The sequence below is a fragment of the Leptosomus discolor genome, unplaced genomic scaffold, assembly GCF_034619465.1.
Source record: "Leptosomus discolor isolate bLepDis1 unplaced genomic scaffold, bLepDis1.hap2 HAP2_SCAFFOLD_82, whole genome shotgun sequence".
Lineage (NCBI taxonomy): Eukaryota > Metazoa > Chordata > Aves > Leptosomiformes > Leptosomidae > Leptosomus > Leptosomus discolor.
Window position 1 is genome coordinate 419,688 of NW_028237936.1, and position 6,000 is coordinate 425,687.

A 6,000-nucleotide genomic window follows, 5' to 3' on the forward strand; every position below is an offset into this window, starting at 1 on the left:
CTGAGATACGGAAAGGAACCTGGGAAGGATTTTTTTTTTCCTCCCACCTGTGCAGGTGAGCCTACATCAGTGTCCTCAGACTCAAAGGCACAGAGAAGTCCACGGGACAGACCTGGCCACGCAGCCAGCACAGGTGCAGCTGGAGTCAAAAGCACTGGAGCCCAAGGACGGCAGAGAGCACGACGATGTGCAGACAGGTAGAATGCTGTGATGGTTTTCACTTCATCTCCAACTCAAAGCCCGTAGATCCAGATGCACCTCAAACAGGCAGTTGATGGTGCAGTTGGGAGCATCGCCTCGGGTTGTGTTTCTCTGTTGCCCTTATCCCATCCTGGGAGTCGCGGCTTTAATGTTAACAAACAGGGCAAACTAGGGTGACCCTTTGCAGAGATTAATTGACCTTTCTTCAGGTTTCGGAGCACATCCTGGCACACAAGCCAGGGCTGCTTTCCCTGCTCTTTGCAGCTGCTCATGAGACATGGCCTGAGCTTTGTGAACAGTGCCGCTGCTGGGGCCCCTCTGAGGCAGCTGCACTGAGGCCTTTCTCCATTGGCATAGCATTTCAGCCACAGTGACAACAGCTGCCACGAGTCCCTCCTGAGGAGGGCAGCAGCAGTGTGGAGCACACTGCATCAGAGGGCTGACAGATCCAAACAATGTCCCTCTTCAGCTGGGGTGTAGGTTTTGGCTGGTTTACTTCACAGGAGCCCTTCTGCGGCACGTTCTTGGCATGTAGTTTGTCCTGCTGAATCATTGGGCAGGGTCATGACTTTTAAAGCTCAACCAAGCCCAACACGTGTCGTCCCTTATGCCTTTGCTTTCCAGAGCTGTGTTCAGATGAGCCTGGGGACCGTGGCATAAAGGTGGAGATGGTACGTCAGGCAGACGTGCCTCTCGAGCAACCACCCTCTTTGCTCTCCGGCCTGGCAGGAGGAGAAGGAGCCACGGCTGGGCAAGCTGAAGAAGGAGAGGTATGAGGCAAAGCTGGGCTCACAAACCCCGCAGCAAAACAACCTGTATCTGCAGCCAATTTCTGAGGCAAAAGCAAGGCAGAAGACTGCTTTCTTGGAAGCAGTCGTGCTCCGGTGACTGTGCCTTGTTAGATGCCTGCTCAAGAGGACAAGCTGGAGAGCCATTGTCTTCTGTACCTCGTGCAGTTGTAGGTCAAGCAGTTAGTTAGCTTAGCCATGGTCGTGACGATAACGCCCTCCACGAATACTCGCACGGCTCTGAAATTCAAACAAGCATCCTCCTACCTTATAGCCTAAGCAGGAGCGCACATGCACCTGTGATTTCCAAGTAGTCAGTGGATGATGGGAGTAATTCCCAATCAGGAGGAAGCAGAAAAGGCAAGCCTGTGTTATTCCTTGCCATTCAGCCTCCTACATTTGTGTTTTTCAATCCTGCCTCCTAAGGCTGTAACAGGATATGCCGTTTGCTCTAACAAGCAGGGTAGAAAATAGGAATGCTGGATAATGCAGAAAATCCCAGACCACCTTCCGCTTGCCCCAAGGCTACCTGCCATCTCTATTTGCAACCCCAATAAAGCCACGTGTCTGGAGATCAGGGCATGCTAAGGCAGCAGGGAAGGCTGAGCTGGGCCAGTCACAAGACGCTTGCTTTTCAGACTTACCAAAAAGAAAGCAGGTATGTTGAGGAAGAAGCTCCCCTCTAGCCCGTGGGGGTTTAGCTACTGCACACGCTGAATGCGAGCCTGCTTTCCAGCACTTTCTCCTAGGAGTGCTTTTGACAGATATACAGGCTGGAGGGACCAGATGCTTCATGTCCTGATGTCCTCGATCCTTATGTTGTCTGCGGAGCCATTCTTCCAGGTCAGAGAAGTGGCAGCTAAAGCCAGAATGTTTTACAGGTGGCATTTTCTTGGCAGGAACCTTGTGAGGGCCGGCAGGCACAACCAGGGCAGGCACAGGAGGAGAGCTCCAAGAAGACAGCAGTGTGGGCCTTTGCTCAGCAGGTCTCGGCCGAGCTTGTGGACTCGGTCTTGAAGAGCCACTGTGAGAGGGGCCGTTCTTCTGACCACATTGGGAGAGGTTTGTACAACTTTTTACTCTTTCAAATGCAAATGGAGCAATGTAACCAACAGAATAGTTGTCAAAGAGACTGGGCAGTCCTGCTCCGTAGGTGTGCTCAAAGGAAACTGTATTCCTTTCCCATTGTAGCTAGGCAGGTTGCTGCTTTTTGGACCACTGCCAGTTGGAAAAGACGCATTTCTGCTCATGGGTAGTGTCTCGTTTTGGTTTTCGTTCCCCAGGAGGAGCTGCTTTGGCATTGCTGCGAATGATGCAGCTGGCTAGCACAAGCAGACTGTGGCATGGGAGATCTCTAGCGTAATACCTGTAGTTGGGCAGGCCGGACACAGAGATAGCAGGGTTTTGCGAGTCTTTCTGCATCTTTGTTCAGGATGACCAGAGCAAGGGAGAAAAGGGTTGACATGGGAAACTCATAGAGTTCCTGTTGTTTAACTGAAGGGCCATTTTTGAGGTTGAAGGGGCTCTGGCCCAGCTCCATAAAGGCAGCAAAGGTGGGGAACCTCAGCAAGGAGTTAAGACAGCTCATGACTCCTGAGAGGTGTCATCTGGCTCTTCCAAAGGGAGTGTCTTTTAAGGAGCAGGGTGGTCAGCCTGGGGATGCTCTTGGGGACAAGAGCAGTGGTGACAGCCAGCCATGGCTCCTGTCTCTCTTTCAGGCTCAGCCAACCTGTGCCAACTGCCCAGGCAGGAGCAGCCCTTCCCAGCATCCTGGGCACCCCCGGCAGGGTGGGCACCCCTGGCCGCCCCCCCAGTGCTGACACCATGTGACGCTGACTACGAGGACATGGTGAGGTTGTTTGAAAGCCTCGGGATCTCCAACACGGCCACCCCAGCGGGGGCTCCTGCTGGCAGCAACGTCCCCCCAAGCAGCGATGTCCTCCTCAGCCACTTTGCTGAGCCCACCACCATCACCAGGGAGCCCTTGGAGCCATGCTGCAACGTGGGGACGGACCTGCAGCCTGGAATGTCCCAGCCTGGCAAGCTAAAAAAGCAGGCGAAGAAGCGACGCAGGAGACCCTTGCCACGGAAGAGGCCCTTGCCACGGAAGAGGCCCTTGCCACGGAAGAGGCCCTTGCCACGGAAGAGGCCCTTGCCACGGAAGAGCCCCTCGTCAAACTCACGCAGAAATCACAAGATTCTGGTGGCCAGACGTCGTCTGAGAAGGGACAATTAGAGCCACAGCAGGGCTGAGGTGGCCGGGGGCGGGGGGGGGGAGGCAGGCAGGTTATGGTGGTAGTGGCATGCTGTTATATTAGAGGAGATTTCATGACACTTCTGCTCTGTGGTCCATTAAATGCCATTTCTCCAGAACGGCTCCGTGCCTGTGTGGGAGAGGGAGGGAGCGCAGGGAGCACTGGGAAAGGGCACCCAAGGGGTGCAAAAGCCCTGCTTGGCCGCAAACCAGAGGCCGCCAGCCTGAAAGGCAGCAAGTCAGGGGCAGGCAATGGCTGGGGGTGACTCCCCTATCCCCTTCCCTTCCCCAGGGGAAGGAGCCCTTTGGCGCGGGAGCCAGGACAGACACAGCCCAACGCAGAAAGCAGCATGCAGCACCTGGGACAGGGACGGACCTTGAGGGGCCGCGGTGAGGGGGGATGGACAAGCACAACCACAAGGGCTGCCAGGCCTTTGTCTTGAGCATGAGCAGTGTCCCTGCCAGCGGGGCCGAGCTCTGTGCAAAGGCCTCAAAGTCTCAAGACAATTGCGCCTTTCCTCAGGTCCCACCACACTTGGCTCTGGAGCCCGCCTTTGCCTCACTGCCACAGCAAAAGAACTCCAAAGCAATCCAAAGCCTTTCTGGGTCTGGCTTGTTGCCGGTGCAGGGTGAGGCCCCCGTCGGGGCAGTCCCCCAGCACCGGGGATTTTTGGTTAAGGGATGAGTTCTCCGAACGCAGCCCGCAGGGACCGTTGGCAGAAGCGGTGAATGCAGTCCTTGGGGTGGCTTGAGGACTGTTCAGTCCTTCCCCTGCCACCCTCCCTGGCTGAGAACAGCTGCAGCATATCCAAGGCAAAGAGCAGAGCCCAGGTCTGCACCAGTAGCCCTTTGCTAGGACACAGATAGCTTGAGCGGAGCCTGGACCTCCTACTGGTTTCAAACAGCTGCTGATTTCCCAGCTCTCTAGTCTACCCAGAGCTCCCTAAGGCCTCCCTGAGGGAGTCCACAGCTCCTCCTCCTAGTTTAGTAGCATCAGCAAACTTACTTAAAGTACATTTCAACTTCTGTGTCCTGACCATTCATAAAAGTGTTGCAGAGCACTGGCCCTAAAATCAAGCCCTGGCAACCCCACTGGTCACAGGAGTGAGCCAGGGGCTGCGTGGTGCTTTGTGGCCGGCTGGGTGGGATTAAACCCCGACAAGAGCAAGAATTCCTCCCTATGCCATCCATGGCCTTCATTTCTCCTCTTTTCTGAATGAGCCAGCTACAGAGAGCAGATCTACAGCCATGCACACAAGTGCAGCAGTTTAAGACCAAGCAATGAAAGGTAATAAATGACACAGGGAATTTCAGGTTAGACAGAACTGAGTTACACAAATAGGAATCGTTGCCTAGGTGTAAGAATTAGGACTACTGAAATTTGTGTTTGTCTCAAACTTTGTACCTTGTGGTTTTGGAGAGGAAGTAGAGACTCAAGTCACTATAGCGACAGTGCCCTGTCTGAAATAGGCAGGTCAGATAGAAACCCAAAGTCTAAACGTGAGCTAAAAGCCCGAACCAAAAAGCTCACCCTGAAACAGGCGGCTCAGATGCAAACCCGAACCCTCAATGTGGGCTAGAAGATGAACCGAAAAGCTCACCCTGAGATAGGAAGTTAAAATCCAAACCTCAACTCTAAACATAACCCAAACGTGAAACCCAAATGTGAAATGACATAACCTCCCGCTGCTCCTTTCCGGACCGCTGTGACCGCCCCTCGCCAGGCTGCAAGAGATGTTTTTTCCAGCTGAACTGAAGAGCGCATCAGCCTGCTCCTGGTGACACACGGGCGTTGTGTCAGTGCTCGGGAGCATCGGCTCGGCAACAGATTCACAAAAATAAACACAAAATAAAATGAAATAAGATCTAAAGACAAAACTCTGTTTCCACTTGCAGCCTCTCTGATTTGTGTTGCTGAAAGTGATTTTGGAGCTGAGCAATCCGGAAGGTAAAGAGCTTTGCTGCTGTTGGGACTGAAGTAAGGAACAGCCTAAAGCAGAGCCTTCCTGGCACAGGAAGATGCGTCCCCAGAAGAGACACAAGCCCTAACACGGGAACAGACCTGTGTCTGGCTGAAAATTCGCACTCCAAGAATCACAAGCTTCTGCTCCAGGGGCAGCAGAGCACCAGCTCAACTGCGTCGTCGTAATTTTACCCCCCCCCCCCAAGAAGGCAGAACATGCGCTATCCTTTAAGGCTGCAGAACGGTAACCAAAGTGGAGAAAGGCTTTGAAATTAAGTCAGGATGGCACTTGCTCAGTCACACTGGGAGCAGGTGCAAGGCAGGGAAGACAGCAAAATGGAGATTATTCCTTACTCACACAGAGCTGACTCGGACTCAAGTCAGTCTTCCTCTTCTCCTCCCTCCAAATCAGGCATGCCCTCAGGCAAGAAGTCCAGATTTTGTAGCCATCTCTGCAGACAAGCAAAAAACGACCCTGGCTCCGCTTTTGCGGTATTTAGGAAATTGCAGAATTCAGCAATTGCAGAATTCCAAGACTTCATTCCCATTTCAGTACCCATCTACGTGCATCGGCACAGGATAAACTAAGAATCACAGCGCTTCCAATTTGCTGTGACCCAGCAGACCTCCAGGTTTCCTTTCAGAGCACACGAAGGTACATCTCTCTGGGCATCACGTGGCATCATCATCATCGCCAGATGACTTGGCGAGCTTGTAAGCATCCGAACGGCTGCCAATGCGTTGATCCGTAAGGCGGTGGATGAAACTTAGCTGGATCCCACCCTGTGCGCTCC